Source organism: Gracilinanus agilis, chromosome 4 (assembly GCF_016433145.1).
Source record: "Gracilinanus agilis isolate LMUSP501 chromosome 4, AgileGrace, whole genome shotgun sequence".
Classification (NCBI taxonomy): Eukaryota; Metazoa; Chordata; class Mammalia; order Didelphimorphia; family Didelphidae; genus Gracilinanus; species Gracilinanus agilis.
This window is the reverse complement of record NC_058133.1, coordinates 54,223,193-54,244,060: the sequence shown is the minus strand read 5'-3', so window position 1 is coordinate 54,244,060 and position 20,868 is coordinate 54,223,193. Positions and strand designations below refer to the sequence as shown.

Here is a 20,868-nt window from a genome sequence, read left to right as displayed (position 1 = left end):
TCTTTTACTCCAGCCTCATTGGGACCTGGGCTTCTCCAGCCTAGTCTCAGTGTACTGCTTGTGTCTGAGTCTACCCTGCACTCTCTCCTTCAGCTCGGATGGGAAAATGCCGAAGATGCCTTCCGAGCTCAACTCTTTTGTCACTTGCTTGCTACAAGGCGACACTTACAGGATTTGAGATTTAGAGTTGGAAGTGTCATTAGAAGCCAACGCTTTTCACTCTCTTCAGCTGGACCGCTCACTTTGAAAATGAGGGAAGCGAGACTCAGACAGGTCGCTTGCTTTGCGTCAGACTACTGCACCTGACAAGTGTGTGAAGAAAATTTGGAATCTGGAGCTTACAAACTCCAAGTTCACTGGCCTTTTAGACGAAGTATCTTCCGGCTTCACCTCCCGGATCCCTTGGCATCTTCTGAAGCTCCTCAATTCCTAGACCATTTCCCATCACTCTCTTCCCCTTGACATTATTCCGCTTTTCCACCATGCTTTGAATTCATTTGCTCCTCTACCTTTTGTTGCGTTAGAAGGGCACAGACCGGCTTCTGCAACTGATACTCCCATTACAGGGGCTCGTCTGTTGAATCTCACAAGAGCTACGATAACTACCACAATTCAACCACATTTGATTTGATATTTAACACAAACACTGACTCTCCTCCACCAAGGTATCTCCTCAATTATCTCCGAATTCTACACGAATGCCTGGAAATGAACCCTTTGCTCCAGAAGCCCCTCCATCACTCCTCAGGTGATCTGGTTTGTGCTTAGTCGTTTACTTGTCTCCTCCATTAGACTGTCTCCTCCATTAGCAGAGATTTTTCTTGGCTTTGCATTTATTTGTTTGTTTGTTTGTTTATCTATTTATTTATGTCACCCGCTTATGCACGTGGCATACAGTAGATACTTAACATTTTATGGATTGACCAAAAGGTTTACTGATTGACTGAATGGATCTATTAGGCTCTTTGCGTGCAAGTCAGGTATGCAACCTACCAAATCTACTCATATGTAGATATAAAAAAGGCATTTGCATTTTGTTCGTTAGTTCTTTCGTTCGTCGTTTTATTTTAAGTTCACTGGCATTTGGCAGGAAATTGGATCCAGAAGAGAAAAAGTTGAGGTGACCCGGGGTATGGAATGCTCTGTTGAAATCTTATTGGAGAAGACACGACAGGAATGCTAGAGGATGGGCAAGGACGAATCTGATTTAAGCTGGATCTTCATCATTGGAGAAAATACCTTGAGGGGTAAGATCCATATTCTTTTTGTTTGTTTTAATTTCATTTTATTCTTTGAAATTGGAAAATTGTATTTAATTAAATATTTTCCCATGGTTACAAGATTCAGGTTCTTTCCCTCCTCTTTCCCTACCCCCTCCTGTAGCTTGGAAATTAAACCTTTGCTCCAGAAGCCCCTCCATCACTCCTCAGGTGACCTGGTTTGTACTTAGTTGTTTTACATGTGTCATTGCTCGAGACCTATTTCCATATTAGTGATATTTGCACTAGAATGCTCGTTTAGAGTCAATGTCCCCAATCATATCCCCGTCAACCCATATGATCAATGATCAAGCAGTTGTCTTTCTACTGCGTTTCTACTCCCAGAGTTCTTCTCTGAATGTGGATAGTGTTTCTTATAAATCCCTCAGAGTTGTCCTGGATTATTGCTTTGCTGCTAGAAGGAAACTCCATTACACTGGATTGTGCCAGTGTATCAGTCTCTATGTACAGTGTTCTCCTGGTTCTGTTCCTTTCACTCTGCATGGATTCCTGGAGGTCGATCCAGTTCACGTGGAATTCCTCCAGTTTGTTATTCCTTTAAGCACAATAGTATCCCATCACCGGCAGATACCACAATTCGTTCAGCTGTTCCCCAATTAAAGGGCATCCCCTCATTTTCCAATTTTTGGCCACCACAAAGAGCGCGGCTATGTAATTTATTTTTTATTTTTATTTTTATTTTACCAAGGTTAAAAGATTCTTGTTTTCTCCCTCCCCCTTTCCCTCCCCTCTCCCGAACATGACAAGCAATTTAACTGGTTCATACGTAATGTTCTCACTCAAATCTTAACTCCATATTATTCGTTTTGGTAATAGAGTAATCTAAGATCCATATCCTTTAGAGTTCTTGAGGATGATTCTATGCCATTGTCTATCCCCTCCAGGAGAAAAGCTAGCTCCTGTTGGCAGGGGCTCTTTCATGTTTATCTTCCAAAGACGCAGCCACTAAAGACTATACCTTACATTTATAAGGCACGACATTGTTTATCAAATGAAGTGAAGTGAGTTGAAGTTTTGAAAGCCAGCATCCAGCCTGACAACAGAAAGTTTCAGGGTATGCAATAGGACAGAGATAGAGTTTGGCGCCCAGATTGGGGAATTTGCTCCGAGGGTCCCGAGGAGATGCGAAACCAAGAGAGACAGGGCAGTGTGTGGGCACAGGAGCAGAGTCCTTCATACCTGTGCATAGAGATCCGCGATGTGCCAAGAGAAGAGAGCGTTGTAAAAGGCCGCTTCGGCTGGGAATTGGATTGCTTGGAAGGCAGTTATGCTCACCTCATACCACCACCAACGCGGCCAAACTCTCTCCAAAGGCAAAAGAGACCTCTTTTAACACCCGAAGACCCAGCCTCAACCGCATCCCTTCCCTGGAATCCTTGCCTAAAAGTTAGCTTTCAGGAGGCTGCCAAGAATGGCTCTGGCCAGCCCTATTTGCCCGCTTGCCGGCCCTTCTCCAACTTTACGCGCCCAAAGATATTTCCATGCCGCACTCTGTAGCGGAGATGGCAAAGTTTGTAGCCGACAATTGCCCAATCCCTCAAACAAGAGCGCTTATTTAGGCGCTTTGTTTAGCCCAGGCAAGCAAGTGTTAGTATTTAAGGAAATGAGCCAGGGTGTGGGAGAGAAGCAGAAGGTTAGGTGGGAGTCTGTTGGGACTGCAGGTGGAATGGGGAGGGGGGGAGGTTGAAGGAAAGGAGCAGACGTGGATACACTGAATTAGGGCAGACTGAAAGCAGAGTGGAACGTTGCAGGAGGCGAGTATTATGGGGAGTAGACAGGATGGGTCCGAAAGTACTTGTTCCCTGGTGGTCTAGTGGTTAGGATTCGGCGCTCTCACCGCCGCGGCCCGGGTTCGATTCCCGGTCAGGGAATGTCCTTTACCACACGAGTACAAGTCGTCAACGTCAATTTTCCTATCTCGCTTCGTTGCCTTCATTTGAAAAACTTCATTTGAAAAACAATGTCGTACCTAATAATTGTAAAGTCTAGTCTTTAGTGGATGCGTCTTTGCAAGATAAACGAGAAAGAACCCCTGCCGTTGCTATGCGCAATGAATGTTACCCCCATTCCCTTTCTCCTTTCTTGCATTGCTTCATTTCTCCTGACCCAGGCTCCAATTATTACCTAATAGTTGTAAGGTCTAGTCTTTAGTGGATGCGTCTTTGCAAGATAAACGAGAAAGAACCCCTGCCGTTGCTATGCTCAATGAATGTTACCCCCATTCCCTATCTCCTTTCTTGCATTGCTTCATTTCTCCTGACCCAGGCCCCAAGTACCAAGAGTACGGAAAATTCGAGTAGGGTGGGCATCCATTCTACTCACATTCATGAACTGTCATCCTGGAAAACCGCGGCTGCAGGTGGGGAGAGAGGAAGGTTGTAGTCAGAGCAGGTTGGGCAAGGTGAATTTTTTGCCAGAGATCTTGGCATTTCGATGCCCTGGAAGCCTGTGGGTCTATCTTGAACGGAGACTGCTTTCCTTGCTGTTCTAGAGCCCAGAAATCAGTATCTCCGCTGACCTTCTACACTGAATGCGGGCTAAGAGGCAAAGGATGGTGGCCAAAGTGGGGACGGTATTGCTGGTGGAGCTTTGAACTGATCCAACCATTCTGGAGGGCACTTTGGAATTAAGGAACAATGCATACCCTTCGATCCAATCACATCCCTACTGAGTCTGTATCCCGGAGAGATTAAAAAAAAGGGTGGGGGAGGGGCAGGAGAAAGAACCTACTGATACAAAAATATTTAGAGCTCCCCTTTTTGGTGGTGACAAAGAATTGGAAATCGAGATGGGATGTCTATCAATTGGAGAATGGTTGAACAAATGGTGGTATATGGTGGTGATGGACCTTAAGAATGATGAACGGGATGATTTCAAGAAAGAGCTGGAAAGACCTACGTGAAGGGATGCAAAGTGAAATAAGCAGACCCAGGAAATCGTTGTACACAGTAACAGCAATATTGTGGAATAATCAACTGAAATAGACTTAGCTACTATGAGCGATACAAAGATCCAGGACAATTCTAAGGGACTTACTTATGACAAAGAATGCTATCCGCCTCCAGAGAAAGAAATGTTGGAGTCAGAATGCAGATGAAAGCAGACGATGTTTTGAATTGTTTGTTTGGGTTCATGTTTGGGTTCTTGGTTTTATAAGAGTACTCACAAAAATGAGCAATTTGGAAATTTTAAAAACTGGAAACCGTGCATGGGCCGGGAATCGAACCCGGGCCTCCCGCGTGGCAGGCGAGAATTCTACCACTGAACCACCCATGCGGGATGAAGGAAGAGATGGGGGTGGGGGACTCTTTCACTCAATCTCTGATCTACTTTAATACATTTCCCATAGACCAAGTCCCGTGCTCCAATTGGACGCGCGTTTACCCTAACTAGAAAATGGTATCCTTCCCCTTGGCATACTCGCCGTTCTCTCTCCTAACGTTTCCTCTTCGTCTTCCATCTTTTACATACTCCTTTTCCTCCTTCCTTTACTGCTCCTACGCCTCCCCCGGTATAGTCGAGTATTAAATGGCCAGAAGGTACGTATTTGAAGCTGTGTCTGTCGCAAGGATGGAAGAAGTCCATTTTTCTTCCAGTCTTCCTCCTGGAAAAAATGCAGCTTGTTCCTCAGCTGGGGCACCTCGTTCTCTCCTCATCCAGGCCGGCAGTATAAGGTTCCACTTAGGATGGGTAGTGGGGTTGTGGACAAAGAGGTTTTGTCCCTGGAGTCAGGAGGCCTTTCTCTCTCTCAGGAGCCCGACAAAAGTCGTCGTCGACTTTTGTCAGGAGCCCGACAAAAGCCTAAACGCTGTCAGGAGTGGGATTCGAACCCACGCCTCCAGGGGAGACTGCGACCTGAACGCAGCGCCTTAGACCGCTCGGCCATCCTGACTCTCCCCAAAACCTTACCCCTCCCTCCTCTCCGACAACTACGGCAGCAATTTAACCACAAGCCCAATTCTCCCGGTTCGCTTTACCTACTATTCTTATGTTCTAACCCTCTCTGGCACCAATAAGAAGAAAACCTACATCGTCAAGAACCATCCCTTCCCCGCGCGACGCGCGCATTCCTGCCCTCCTCTCCACGCCAATACAAACACCCTCTTTCCCGGGCCAAAGACCCGCAGCATCACAAACCATCTTCAGCTGGCCTGACCCCTCCCCACCCCCTGCTTTCCAAATCGCCTCTCGAAGCCCTTCCAATTGCACAAACAGTTCAGGAATCCGTGGAATACAAAGCGTACACAAAAACAAGAAGAGAAAATATCACAAGGGAGACAATGCTAAGAAACGCGCTGGTAGTGGGAGCTTCGAGAAAAAGAAAGGATCGGGGAGCTGAGGCAATGGCGTGACTTTCTGGATAGGCTGTTGAGCGTGGCTTCTTCGAGGACTGGGTTCCAATCCTTCTTCAGATCTCCGGGACAAAGCACTTAGCCCGTCTCCGTCCCCTCTCACCGTTTAGAAAGGGAGGAGATGAGAGCGGACGACAATCTTTGGCTTCTAAGGACACTGTCTGTCAGCTCTAAAACTCTGAGTGGCCCCTCGTGGCTGGGAGATGGCACCTCAACTCGGTTTCAAAGACACTATAAATCTTTCCCATCTAAGTCAGGTAGGGAGTTCCATCCAGAAACAGCAGATCTTAGGTGGGAACTATTTATGCTACGCTGGATAGGCGCACCTATGAATGTGGTCCGTGGGGAATAACAAGCAAGCCAGTCTGACAGCAATGGAGATTGTGCCAGTGGCAGGGGTAGGAAGTCAAACCAGAAAGGGAGATGCCAAATTCTATTTTGGGGGATGGTATTCCATTGCCTAGCCAAGAATTCGGTATTTTATCGCATCATCAGTATGGAGTTCCTGAAGATCTTGGTATTGGAATGTGTGTAGTGTGAAGGGGGGAGGGAGGAGAGGGATGTCATTGGTTGTATTTTAGGAGCAGACATTACACAACTCAGCTATAAAGACAATACATTGGAGAGGGAAGTGATCAGGCACAGGGGCCAATTATGAAGCTATTACCATAGTCTAGGCAAGATGTTAGACTGCCTTGAATATGAGTCTGAACTGGGATTCCTCCTCCACAAAATGGGACAGATGTAATGAGAGGATAAAGGATTGTTCTCATAGGAATTGAAGGAAAGGGAAGAACCAAGGATGACTCAGAGGTTGTGAATCTGGATGACTTGAAAAAAATGGTCCTACAAATTGTGGTATCTGTTGGTGATGGAATACTACTGTGCTCAAAGGAATAATGAACTGGAGGAATTCCATGTGAACTGAAAAGACCTTCAGGAATTCATGCAGAGTGAAAGGAGCAGAACCAGGAGAACATTATACACAGAGACGGATACACTGTGGTAAAATCAAATGTAATGGACTTACTTCTCTGCTAGCAACAATGCAATGATCCAGGACAACTATGAGGGACCTATGAGTCAGAACACTATCCACATTCAGAGGAAGAACTGTGAGAGTAGAGACACGGAAGAAAAACAACTTCCTGATCACGTGGGAGGATGGGGAGATAATTAGGGATATGGACTCAAAATGAGCACCCTAGTGCAAATATCAATAATACGGATATAGGTCTTGATCAATGACACCTGTAAAAACCCAGTAGAATTATGTGTCAGCTATGGGAGGGGGTGGGAGATGGGGAGGGATAGAAGTGAATCCTATAACCGTGGGGAAATGTTCTAAATTAATTAATTTAATTAAAAATTTTAAAATTAAAAAAAAATTTTTTAATGATTCCACGGATAGAAATGAGGAAGCTTAGAGGAAGACTGAGCCTCAGGGGAAGTAATATGAGCTCAGTTTTGGACACGTTGCCTTTAAGATGCCAAGGGGATATCCAGGCAGAGATTTTGTGCAGGTGTGTGGTTTTTAAAAAGCACAACAAACCCAGACTGGAGTTTGGGGAAGATTCAATCTAAACTGCTTTATTTAGTAGTCATCTCCACTGAAATGATCCTGGGACCTGTGAATGTTGAAATCCCCTAAGAGAGAGAATCAAGCCTAGAGCCTGGGTGTGGGGCATGCTGACACTAAGGGGACAAGCCAGAAGGAGAATGTGGATTGACAAAGCCTACCATAAATGCTGCAAGTATGTCAGGGGCAAAAGAAATTTCCTTGAGAATGTACATGGAGGGTCAAAAGTTGAATGAAAGAAAAGTTCTTTATGGAGAGATTAAAGAATAAATGGATACCTGGAATGCAAGGATGGTTCAACATTAGGAAAACCATCCACATAATTGACCATATCAACAATCTAACAAACGAAAACCACATGATTATCTCAATAGATGCTGAAAAAGCCTTTGACAAAATACAGCACCCATTCCTATTGAAAACACTGGAAAGTCTAGGAATAGAAGGACCTTTCCTAAAAATAATAAACAGTATATACCTAAAACCATCAACAAGCATCATATGCAATGGGGAAAAATTAGAAACCTTCCCAATAAGATCAGGAGTGAAACAAGGATGCCCATTATCACCTCTATTATTTAACATTGTACTAGAAACACTAGCAGTAGCAATTAGAGAGGAAGAAGAAATTGAAGGTATCAAAATAGGCAATGAGGTGACTAAGCTATCACTCTTTGCAGAAGATATGATGGTCTACTTAAAAAATCCTAGAGAATCAACTAAGAAGCTTGTAAAAATAATCAACCACTTTAGCAAAGTTGCAGGATACAAAATAAATGCACATAAATCATCAGCAGTTCTATATATTTCCAACACATCACAGCAACAAGAGGTAGAAAGAGAAACACCATTTAAAATCACCCTAGACGATGTAAAATACTTGGGAATATACCTACCAAAACAAACACAGGAATTATACAAAAACAACTACAAAACACTTTCCAAACAATTAAAACTAGATCTAAATAATTGGAAAAACATTGATTGCTCATGGGTAGGACGAGCTAACATAATAAAAATGACCATTCTACGCAAATTAATTTACCTATTTAGCACCATACCTATCAAACTACCAAAAAACGTTTTTACTGAATTAGAAAAAACTATAACCAAGTTCATTTGGAATAACAAAAGATCAAAAATATCAAGGGAAATAATGAAAAAAAAAATGTGAAGGAAGATGGCCTAGCTGTACCAGATATTAAACTATACTATAAGGCAGCAGTCATTAAAACGATATGGTACTGGCTAAGAGACAGAAGGGAGGATCAGTGGAATAGACTTGGGGTAAGTGACGTCAGCCAGACAGTGTATGATAAACCCAAAGAGCCCAACTTTTGGGACAAAAATCCACCATTTGACTAAAACTGCTGGGAAATTTGGAAAACAATATGGGAGAGGTTAGGTTTAGATCAACATCTCACCCCCTACACCAAGATAAATTCGGAATGGGTGAATGACTTGAATATAAAGAGGGAAACTATAAATAAATTAAGTGAACACAGAATAGTATACTTGGCAGATCTCTGGGAAAGGAAAGGTTTTAAAACCAAGCAAGAGTTAGAGAAAATTACAAAATGTAAAATAAATGATTTTGATTATATTAAATGAAAAAGCTTTTGTACAAAGAAAAATAATGCAACCAAAATCAGAAGGGAGACAACAAATTGGGAAAAAAATCTTTATATCAGAAAACTCTGACAGGGGTCTAATTACTCACATATACAAGGAGTTAAATCAATTGTATAAAAAAATCAAGCCATTCCCCAATTGATAAATGGGCAAGGGACATGAATAGGCAATTTTCAGGTAAAGAAATCAAAAGTATCAATAAGCACATGAGAAAGTGTTCTAAATCTCTAATAATGAGAGAAATGCAAATCAAAACAACTCTGAGGTATCACCTCACACCTAGCATATTGGCTAAAATGATAGAAGGGGAAAGTAATGAATGTTGGAGGGGATGTGGCAAAATTGGGACATTAATGCATTGCTGGTGGAGTTGTGAACTGATCCAACCATTCTGGATGGCTATAGAGAGCCAGCTCTATATTTTCTATATTTGAAAGGGTATTCACACTGCTCAGAAAGCCCCCACGTTAGGCGCCATCATATAGAGAGCTAGCTCTATATTTTGGGGGGTCCTGAGTGGCGTTTAATGGCGTCAGATTGAAAAGACAGGAAACAGAAACTGAGAACAGCCAGGCTAGCTGCTCCAACTGAGTTTAGAGTTTATTGATATACTGGTTTCAAACAAAGAACCCAGAGAAAGAATCACAGCTGCGAAGGGGTTACAAATCATACAAAACCCATTAAAGTCTAAAAGTAGAGAGATAGGTACAGGGTCAAGGGCCAAATTCCAACCACCAATCAGTAGGGGGTTAATTCTGGGAGCAGAAATATATTTCATAGAGATTTTTACTAATTGCCTTCTGTCCTCTTCTTGAATTCTAGGACTGCGCCTGGTCAGATAGAGTCTTGTCTGGCCTTGTCTGTGTCCGGCCTTGACTATCTAAGTAATATGGTTTTTAGAGTTCAGGCTTTTTAATTATCAAGGAGAAAAATGGTTAACTCAGTAGCTGCTGGTCTGCTTAAGGACTCAAAGCTTCCCAATAAGAATATTGAGAAAAGGTGGGGATCTGAAAAGGAGTCAAAAGAGGAGTCTCAGATTTTTACCTTAGATGGTCCATTCTGTCTGCTACCTGACATGCAGTGCAGAAAAAAATCATACACACAGTTTTACTTGCTGTTGATTTTGTAATGGGATCCAGATAAAAATATCTCTTAAAGGCTCTATTTCTCTAAATGACTCCCAATAGCCTCTTGGAGGGGTCAAGTTGTTTTTGGATTAACCAACCTGCTGGTACCAGAACTTTTCAGGGCTCAGGTGACCAGGACCAAACACAAAGACTGCCTCAGCCTGGATTGGTCACATAGGGAATCCAGATAACGGGCCCTATCCTGACCCTATTTCTCCAATTGGCTCTCTACAGATGGCAGTTTGGAACTATGTTCAAAGGGCTATAAAAGAGTGCCTGCCCTTTGATCCAGGCATACCATTGTTGGGTTTGTACCCCAAAGAGATCATAGATAAACAGACTTGTATGAAAATATTTATAGCCGTGCTTTTTGTGGTGGCAAAAAACTGGAAAATAAGGGTATGCCCTTCAGTTGGGGAATGGCTGAACAAATTGTGGTATATGCTGGTGATGGAATACTATTGCGCTCAAAGGAATAATAAACTGGAAGAATTCCTGGAAAGACCTCCAGGAATTGATGCAGAGCGAAAGGAGCAGAGCCAGAAGAACATTGTACACAGAGACTGATATACTGTGGTAAAATAGAATGTAATGGACTTCTGTACTAGCAGCAATGCAATGACCCAGGACAATTCTGAGGGATTTATTGAAAAGAACGCTACCCACATTCAGAGGAAGAACTGCAGGAGTGCAAACACAGAAGAAAAGCAACTGCTTGAACACATGGGTTGAGGCGGACATGATTGGGGATGTAGACTCAAAACTACCACACCAATGCAACTATCAACAATTTGGATATAGGTCTTGATCAATGACACATGTTAAAACCAGTGGAAATTCGCATCGGCTGTGGTGGGGGGAGGTCAGGGGGTGAAGGGGAAAGTAAGAGCATGAATCATGTAACCTGGTTAACTTTTCTAAAAAATAAAAATTATTAAAAATAAATAAATAAATGGAAGGATGGAGGGAACAAGCTCCCAGAAGAGACTGAAGGACATGGGATCAAGAGCGTAAAAGAAGAGAGCTTTGATAGGAAGGTCTACCTCTTCCATCAAAGAATGGATCAAAGTAGGACAAAATGAGAGACAGAAAGTAAAAGAAGGTTTTTTAGGTATGGAACAAGGAAGCATAAGGACCTAGTTGATGAAATGCTTTTTGTGAAGTCAGATGGAGGTCCTCTTCTGAGGGGAGACCATGCTTCAGAGTATGTAAAATGTATGCAAAGACAAGGTCTGGCAAAGTAGGAGTAAGGTTTGTGATGGAGAAACAATCTTGAGGGAATAAAAATATGATAGAACTGCAGCAGGGAACCAATATATTTACGGAAAATTATAAAGTCCGTTGTGGATCCCGTTTGAGACAAGGAGAGACAGAAAAGGAGAATTACTTGGGGATAGGAGGGTGTAGATTGTGGTCTTCAAAGGAATGGAGTGAGTAATGGTGGTAGACAGGACTTGGCAAGGAGAAAGTGTATGGACAAAAGGAGACAGGGCAATGGGTGGAGAAGGATTTAAGAGCAGTTGATGGCATACTTCTGAATGATGCCACTTTAGTGTTAAGACTAGGAAGTTATGGAGAAAATCAGAGAATGGAGAGAGAAAGAAGAGGACACGGAATTTGGGTATGGAAAGGTCCAAATAAGGATGAAGAAGGATTTTAGTGAATCTGGAAGTTTTCTCGGTTTTCTAGAGAGCCCTTTCTGCTCTTCTTTTTCTGGTGAACAGATGGGATATCAGAACTATGGTTCAGCTTCATTTGCTTAGGAGGAACTCTCAAAAACTTGGGAGATGGAGGATTCCAATGTTTGTTCAACTTCAAGAATACCAATGAAGCTTTCCTCGTTATCAAGGTCATGTGCAAGCAAAAACTATTGTTTATGAGTTGTGAATTCACAAGCAAAAAAACTATTGTGAATTGTGAAAGATGTTCTGTTCAAGAAACAGTGTATTCCTTTTCCTTTTCTGAATATAGGATGGTAGAAGTGGGAGTTGTGAGAAGTCAGTCATAGGGCTGGTGAGAAACCAGCATTTCTAAATGACCTATTATGTGCCAGGTGCTTTGCTAAACAGTACAAACACAAAGAAAGAGAGAAAACACTAGTCCCTAATTTCAAAGAGCTGATGGGAGCTCTGAGGTGGGAGATTGGTAAGCAAGTGGATGCAAAGAAATTATCAACTGTATAAATAAAGGGAATTCTCAGAGGGACAGGAAAGACCGAAGACTGAGGAAGGTTTCTTGCAGAAGATGGGACATTAGCTGAGGCTAAAAGGAAACCAGAGAAGCTTGAAGGCAGGGAGTTCTAGACAAGAAGGGCACTGTCTAGTATAGGAAGTCGTCTAGTATAGGAAGATTTGAGTGACAGAGAACAGCTGCAGAGTTCCATGTGTGAAACACAGAGGAAGACAGTTGAACTCCTGGAGGGAGGGAGGGAGCTGCTTTTTCTCTTGTGTGTGAGTCCTAATCACCAGAAGACATCTACAATCAAGTGACCTGGTTTGCTGGAGATAGGTGGAGCTGAGGTGAGACGTTGCAGAGGTGGACTCTGGATGTCAACAATCCTTGCTCCCTCTCTAAGCTTGGATTACTGGCTGAGACCCTAGACATCTGTGAAGATCTACTGAATCCTTCTACTAAAGATACATCCCGTGAACACAGCTGCACCTATTCACCATCCAGTTACTGGTTGAGATTTGACAGCTGTTAGGTTTAGTTTGTAGTGCAGTTATACCCTCACAGACCTTTTGGAGGGACCCCTTAGTATTTAAGGTAGATTACCTGATCCCCTCATTACCCTTCCCAAAATATTATTAAAACCCCTTTTATACACAGGCCCTCCTTTGTTATGCTTCCTTTCCCAAACCTGGCACCTCATCAACATTAAGGGCCCACTGTGTTTGACCCAGCTATTTCCTTGGTGATTTACCTTTCTACTCCACTTTCCCCATTCCTAACCTTAGGTAAACCTTATTCATTCATTCATTCATTCATTCATTCATTCATTCATTCATTCATTCATTCATTCATTCATTCGTTTGTTTATTTATTTGTTTGTTTGTTTGTTTGTTTACCAGCTACAACATCCAGCAAAAAGGATGTGAGTATGGAGTGTTATAAAAAGTAGATAATCTGAGTGGGTCTCTAGGCAATTTGGGTGTGAGGAAGGATAAAGGGGATATTAGGGGATTATAAGGTGATCGGAGGAGGAATGAAGGGAAGGGAAGGTATATAGGAGATAAGGGAAATGGGGTATGTAGGAGAGGGCAGCTCAAACAGGTTTATTCACTGAGGCTTGAGACAGAGGATACAGGGAGAAATTAGGGCCAGTAAGAAATGTTTAGGTTTTGGCTGGAGGGTTTCTCTTGTTAGTTTCTAAAGTCTCTTGAGGGAGGAGTGGAGAGGGCCCCTCCCTGTCAGTGAAACTGATGGCTGGAGGAAGTCTTGGGTAGGCACTTCCTGCCAAGATGGATGCCCCCAGTTGTCTCAAGAAATAAAAAGAAAATGATTCTTTCCCTCTTTCGCCCTTGCCTCAATCTTTGATACAATGATTCACCAGAGGCTTTGAGTAGGTAACGAGGGGATTGATTAATCTCAAGTTAATCAGAGGGAAAGAGGTTCAGGGTTTCTAACTGCTGTTAGGGAGAGGGGTGATGGTGGGGGATGGGTCACAAGAGAAGTTTAGACAGAGAGAGTCTGGCTCTCCCTGTGAGGAAGATTTGACTGCCTTTTAAGTAAAGTCCTTATCAAATCACTAAAACTAGGGGTAACTTATTTGAGGATACTCTACTTGTCTATAGAAACTAAAACCCACAATGTTCAATCACCAAGCCCTCCCTTCCACCCAGGGCCCAAAGGAAATTCAGGGAAAGGGGAGGGATGGAGATGGAGAGATCAGGGAGAGGTCCAGAGAAATGGGATAGGTCTAAATTTCCCCAAGACAGAATAAGCACAGGCCAAGCTGAAAGGCCGAGGCCAACAGGCTAAGCCAAAGCAAAAGCCTCCAGCCACAGAGAAAGCCAGGAGGCAAAAGCCTCATCAGTTGGAACTTAACCTCTATTTATAGCTTTAAGTTCTAACTGACTTTCTGAAGATTCTAAGACTTCTAACTGACCTTTTGTGACCCTTAGAAATTACGCAAGCAAAAAGTTTCTGTTAGCCACCTTGCATTACAACAACCAGTAAAAAGGATGTGAGTATGGAAATAAAATGACTTACTTAGAGATATAGCAAGGAAGCCAGTGTCTCTGTATCTCAGAATATGTGAAGGAAATCCAGAATACTGAAATGGGAGGAAGGAGCCTAGTTTTAAAGAACTTTAGAAGCCAGCAGAATGTATATCAGATGCCTGAAGCAACAGGAAACTACTGGGATTTATTTATTTATTTATGACAATTCCTTTTTTTTTTTTTTCCCTAGAAAAATTTTCCATGGTTACATGATTCATGTTCTTACTCTCCCCTTCAACCCCCTCCCCCCCACCCCCCCACCCCCGCAAGATTCCCCCATAGCCAACAGGAATTCCCACTGGTTTTAACGTGTGTCATCGATCAAGACCTGTTTCCATATTATTGATAGTTGCACTGGTGTAGTCTTTTCGAGTCTACATTCCCAATCAAGTCCGAATCAACCCATGTGTTCAAGCAGTTGTTTTTCTTCTGTGTTTCCACTCCTGTAATTCTTCCTCTGAATGTGGGTAGTGTTCTTTTCCATAAATCCCTCAGAATTGTCCTAGGTCATTGCATTTCTGCTAGTAGAGAAGTCCATTACATTCCATTTTACCACAGTGTATCAGTCTCTGTGTATAAAGTTCTCCTGGTTCTGTTCCTTTCATTCTGCATCAGTTCCTGGAGGTCATTCCAGTTCACATGGAATTCCTCCAATTTATTATTCCTTTGAGCACAGTATTATTCCATCACCAGCATATATCACAATTTGTTCAGCCATTCCCCAAATGAAGGGCATTCCCTTGTTTTCCAGTTTTTTGCCACCACAAAAAGCAGGGCTATAAATATTTTTGTGCAAGTCTGTTTATCTATGATCTCTTTGGGGTACAAACTACTGGGATTCATCGAATGAAAAAACAAAAGTCAGACTTGGGCTTTAGATGAGTCAATTTTGTCTTTAGATAAATCAGTTTTATAGCAGAGAAGAAGTTGGACTAGAGTAGACAAAGACTTGAAGCAGGGAGACCAATCAGCAGCTATAAATGAGAAATGTTAGGAGGGTAGGTGGAAATGACTGCACTTAACAACTGGTTGGCTTTAGGAGAGGTAGAAAAAATTGGAGATGAGAGAGTGAGGAGTCCAGGATGACACCATCTAGGTTACTAGCCTGGGTAGCTGGGAAATTGGTAGTCCTTTCTACAGTTTGGGAAAGGGGAGAGTTTGAAGGGGAACATCATGAGAGCAGTTTTGGGCATGGTAAATTGAAGATGTCTTTGAGACTTCTGCTCCTAGAATGTCTAATAGGCAGTGGGAAATGAGAGGCTGGAGGTTGAGAGAGAGGTTTGTGCTGTAGAACTAAATCTGAGAGTCATCCACTCACGGAAGATATGAAATGCAAGGTTGCTAGCAGAAGCCTTTTGCTTCTGCAGTTTCAAACTGTAACAGAAAGGCAGTTGGAGGTTTTAGAATCTTCAGAAAGGCAGTTAGAGCCTGAGGCTCTAAATAGGGCTGAAGTTCCAACTGATGGGGCTTTTGCCTTCTGGCTTTCGCTTTGCCTGGGGGCTTTGGCTTAGCCTGTTGGCTTTGGGCTTTGGGCTTAGCTTCTGCTTTTTGACTTTGGCATTGGCCTGTGCTTATTCGTCTTGGGGAAATTTGGACCTGTCTGATTTCTCTGGACCTCTCCATGACATCCCTGCTATTTCCCTTGAATTTCCCTTTGGGCCCTGGGAGGAAGGGAGGGCTTGGTGATTGGACATTGTGGGTTTAGTTTCTGTAGGCAAGTAGGGCATCCTAAGCAAGTCACCCCTAATTTAGTGATTTAATAAACACTTTATTTCAAAACAGTCAGACCTTCCTGACTGGGAGAGCCGGACTCTCTCAGTCTAAACCTCTCCTGCAACCCATCCCCCACCATCAGCCTTCTCCCTAGCAGCAGTTAGAAAACCTAAAACCCCTTTCCCTCTGATTGCCCCTGACTTTAATAAATCCCTTTGGTTACCTACTCAAAGCCTCTGGTGAATCATTGTATGGAAGATTAAGGCAAGGGCCGAAGGGGGAAGGCATTATTTCCTTTTATTTCTTGAGGGAACCTCAGGCATCCATCGTGGCAGGAAGTACCGACCCGAGACTTCCTCCAGCCATCCATTTCACTGGCAGAGAGGAGCCCTTTTGTCTCCTCCCTCAAGGGACTTAGAAATTAACTAGGGAAAACCCCAGCCTTGATCTAAACATTTCTGACTGACCCTAATTCCTCTTGTACCTTAGAAATACCCTCCCCTGCTTGAAGGACCCAGCCTAATTCCTCCCAGTACCCTCTGACTCCAGCCTCAGTGAATAAGCCTGTTTAAGCTGCCCTCCTGTATACTCCCTTCCATATCTTACCTTCCTATATACCACCTCATTCGTCCCAACACTCACCTATATCCCCTTTATCCCTCCTCACTACCCAAATCTCCCGAGACCTGCCAGATTACCCACTTTTTTCATAACGGATATAAGTGAAGGAAGAGGGCCCCCACTCCTGAGTCTCTGCCTACTCCTCACCCTACTCCCCCTCCCCCAAGAGTCTGTAGTTGCAAAGGCTCCAGTGTAGAGAAGAACAAGGCAGAATGTAGGGGATTGGAGGTGAATTTTCTCATGGTTGAACACCTCCAAGAAAGCAAGAATCTCCTCTGAATGTGCTGCCTCCCTCCCTCTAGGATTCAGAGCTCAACGTTATTCCTGCCATACTGTTGGAACTGATACCGACTAGGAAAGAAAAGAAACAAGAAGCTGGAACAGGCCCAAGAGATTCCCAAGACAGAGGAAGAAGCTATGCAAAGGCATTCAGATACCCATAGATGCCCTGAAGAGAGAGGTAAGGCATGGAGCAAAGAGGCAGCTAAGGTGACCCAATGAAACGTTTAAGATCGGCATTAAGCAAGGTATAAAAGGAGGTGAGATTCAGACTGGGGAAAGATGGCAGGGATCATAGGGGCGTGGGTTCCAAATTCCTATTGTGCGTATTGGTGCTTTAGTCAGGTGAGGCAAAATGTGGAATTTAGGGAAATGGATCATGGTGTGGAGAGGAGTAGCGAGGTTGGTGGGCGTCAATTACGGGTGATGGAGGGAGGAGAGGCCAGAGGAAGGTCTAAAGGGTCTCCTGAAGAAACCTGGAAAGACGCAAAAAAAAAAAAAAAAAAAAAAAAAAAAAAAATTGAAAGATCTAAGTAATGTTAAATTGAGTAAGAAAAAAGCGAATGAGAGACTTTCCCTGATGGTCTAGTGGCTAGGATTCGGCGCTTTCACCGCCGCGGCCCGGGTTCGATTCCCGGTCAGGGAACAGGTTTTTTTTTTTGTTCCATTAGGCTGATCCAAACTGATCAAACCAAGGGCTCCCCTTGTTCTTTCATACTCTGCAATCTGTCCTCATGGATTCCTATTCCCTGTCTTTCCGCCTTTCACTTGTCCCCAGCTACCAGTTTTTGGGGAAAAAAAAGAAATAAGAATCAACCTAAACCTTCGTTCTACTCGCCTACACTATCCTGAAAACCCTGGGAGAGGGAAAAATGGGAGACTTGGGACTTGCCGAGGAGGAAGGTTGGAAGCAGGAGAGAGTGAACAAGATCGACTTTTGCCAGGGCTGTGGCCTTGTGGTGCCCTGGAAGCTTACCGACCTATTTTGTTACTAGGACGGCTTTCATCGTTCTACAAGAGCCCGAGAGACCTCGAGTATTCTATGACGTCCCCAAGAGGGGTTGGTGACTAACATTGGCCAACTAACATGGGTGACGTTCTTAACGGGACAGGCTACTCCCACGTGGGGAGGTTATTGTCTAGAGAGAAGCTGTTTTGTCTTAAAAGTAGCAAGAGATAGCCTGAATACTCAGGACTGGACGTGTCTTAAAAAAAACAAAAACAAAACAAAACCAAAAAAAAAACAAAAATAAACAAAAAAAAAAAAAACGTGCTTCTGGAATGGATTGGAAATCCGGTTAGGGCCTCCTGAGTGGTAGGCGAGAATTTTATCATTGAATTACCCACCCAGTGAGCATCGATCGCTTCCATTCTGCCTCTGATCTAGATAAACTCAGAGTTCCGGTGGACTCTGGTCAAGTCACTTAACCTGTTCAGCTTAGTTTCCAAGTCTGTAAAATGAGATGAAACAGGAAATGGCAAACCACTCCAGTATCTTCACCCCCCCCCCCCCAAAAAAAAGTGGGATAAGACTGAAATGACTCAAAAACAAAATGTGTCAGGTAGCCAGGTGGTGCGCTAAGCCCCGGGGAAATCAAAGGAAAACAAAAGAAAACCCCCGCTCCCCAGGAGCTAAGAGTCTAATGAGGGACACAACAAGCAAACCACTAGGTACAGGGGCATCCTGGAAAAAAGGAGTCCAAATAGTCTTCCTAGGATTCCTCTAGAATTTGGAGGTAAAGAGGGGAGAGAGACTCCTCGGGGGGAAAGAATCCGTGTTTCTGTTCTATCAAATGTTAATAAGTTGTGGCGGTTATCATAGTTCATCCAGTGGTGATATCCAAAGGAAGAAAATAGGTGTGGGGGCTTCCAGAGGGGGCGGGGGTTGGAGAGATGAAGCCTTTTTAAAAATACTCAGTTATATTTTATTCATAGAATGTTTTTAAACAAAGCTTATGTTTTGTGATTTTTAAATACACACGTTTCTTTGAAAATGCCTGGGGCACATTAAGCTGTAGGACCTCAACAGCCCCAAACGGGAAGCTGGTGGGAAGGAACGAAATGTTTATGTAGCGAGATTTCCGTCTGACAGGTAACCTCCTCGTTAGTATAGTGGTGAGTATCCCCGCCTGTCACGCGGGAGACCGGGGTTCAATTCCCCGACGGGGAGTGTTGAAATTTTTTTTTTTCTCACACCATATAACTATGCTTCTTTCAATGTTGGAATTCCTGCTACAGGACGACAGTCTCTCCAAACGCAAAAGATGCCTCTGTTAACACCTGAAGACCCAGCATCAACCGCATTCCTTGCCTAAAAGCGAGCTTTCAGGAGGCTGCCAGCCATGGCTCTGGCCAGCCCTATTTGCCGGCTTGCCGATCCTTCTCCAACTTTACCGGCCCAACGATATTTCCATCTCGCACTCTTTGTAGCCGAGATCGCAAAGTTGGTAGCCGACACTTGCCCAATCCCTCAGCTCCAATCGAAATCGAATCAGTTCGGGACTCCCTAGCTCTTGGCTCCAACGAGCTCGCTCCGTTGCCCAGTCTCCCACCCCAAGCGCTCTCACCCGCCCGAGGCACACAGCCTACAGCCCCATAATACTCAGTGCCGCCCACACGGCAACGTGTATGGACACAGCCTGGCCAGAAAGTGGGCGAAAGAGAATTCTACGTCAAGGTCAAGGGGGGGGGAGGGGCATTTGACGTGGACAGGGCCTTGGACAAATGGGACAGACCTCGAGAGTCTAGAAATGTAGTCGGTCATCCAGCCGACGGAGGGCCCGAGCTGCATTCGGGAGCCCGGGTCCTTGGTTCATTCCCCCAGGCTCTAGCTGAAGCCGCCCAACTGTCCTGCCACTCTCATCTACCAGGGTAGTTGAGCGGCTTCAGATCGCAGACCGGGCTGCTTCGGGGAAGTAACTTTGGCTACGACACCGATTTCACCGCCCACCGAGAAACGCTCGCCGTCCTGGGAGGTGGCGGGAAGCTAGGAGTTGAGGCGCTGGGACTACCGAGCGGCGAAACCTGTAGCTGAGCTGGCGAAACATCAGACGGCGTATCTAGCAGAAGTGGCAGAAAGATCTGGTGGCTGAAGGTTGTGGGCAAGGAGAGCGCCTACCGAGGAGCCAGGAGCAGCTGTGAGTTGGCCTCCCCTCGAAGGTCGAAGGGGACAGAGAGCGAATGCTGCGACGGGCGGCACTCTCGTGCTGGCCCCCAGCTGGCCGATCAGCTGGAGAGATCCCAAACTCTCCCTGGGGTTTCCGGGGAGGTGTGACAGTAGTAGTGAAACTGCGTTGGTGGTATAGTGGTGAACATAGCTGCCTTCCAAGCAGTTGACCCGGGTTCGATTCCCGGCCAACGCAACTCTTTTACACCCTCTCTTCCCTTGCCACCCTGCAGACTCCTCTCCCACACCGAGGAAGACTCTTTTCCAGCACCCGCCCTCTGTCACATACCTCTCTTCATTTCCCGCTTCTTGGCATCCCTCTGGCTCTGTTCCCCAATCGGGACCACAGTGGCCCTCTATATCTTTCCTCTCGCAACCTCGACATCTTTCACATTACCCCGGTCCAGGCTGGGTCTCCCAACACAAACTCCACCTCACTTTCACCTGACTTCACTTCCATCGAAGGACAATTGAGTACCGAATATGGACAAGGTACTGTCTTAGAGAGCTGCATCCTTGAGACGGAAACAGGAAAGAGCCTCTGCTTGCTTACAAGCCTCGGGAACTTGTATTCTGGAGGTGGCCTACAGTGGTTTAGAACTTACCCCTTCAGCTCTGCAAAGGATCTGCCCCTCACCCATCAGGACGTTCTATCCAAAGACAGACAGAGATCCTATCGAAGCCACATCTGCCCACCCTCTGGCATTCCTGTCCAGATCCTTCGGGAAGATTTCGACAGAGACACAGTCAAGCAGGAGGCTGATACTTCAGTCTAGCTTTGAGGGGATGAGGACCTGCCGGAGGGGGTGGGATGGGGAGCTTTGTTACTGAGAAAAGGAGGCACAGAGGAGAAATGTTAGGAATAGGTAGAAACGACCAGAATCCATAATTATTGA

At 44.5% G+C, this 20,868-nt stretch overlaps 6 non-coding genes across 6 annotated transcripts; 4 read left to right on the top strand and 2 right to left on the bottom strand.

Moving 5' to 3' along the window:
• Nucleotides 1–3,079: 3,079 nt before the first annotated feature.
• On the top strand, nt 3,080–3,151 carry TRNAE-CUC. Its single transcript has one exon. It is a non-coding gene; the product is annotated as a tRNA-Glu (tRNA).
• A 1,334-nt stretch (nt 3,152–4,485) lies between these two features.
• On the bottom strand, nt 4,486–4,556 carry TRNAG-GCC. The gene has a single exon. It is a non-coding gene; the product is annotated as a tRNA-Gly (tRNA).
• A 533-nt stretch (nt 4,557–5,089) lies between these two features.
• On the bottom strand, nt 5,090–5,172 carry TRNAL-CAG. The gene has a single exon. It is a non-coding gene; the product is annotated as a tRNA-Leu (tRNA).
• A 12,208-nt stretch (nt 5,173–17,380) lies between these two features.
• TRNAE-UUC lies at nt 17,381–17,452 on the top strand. Its single transcript has one exon. It is a non-coding gene; the product is annotated as a tRNA-Glu (tRNA).
• A 1,452-nt stretch (nt 17,453–18,904) lies between these two features.
• On the top strand, nt 18,905–18,976 carry TRNAD-GUC. Its single transcript has one exon. It is a non-coding gene; the product is annotated as a tRNA-Asp (tRNA).
• A 1,120-nt stretch (nt 18,977–20,096) lies between these two features.
• On the top strand, nt 20,097–20,168 carry TRNAG-UCC. Its single transcript has one exon. It is a non-coding gene; the product is annotated as a tRNA-Gly (tRNA).
• The last annotated feature ends 700 nt before the right edge of the window (nt 20,169–20,868 follow it).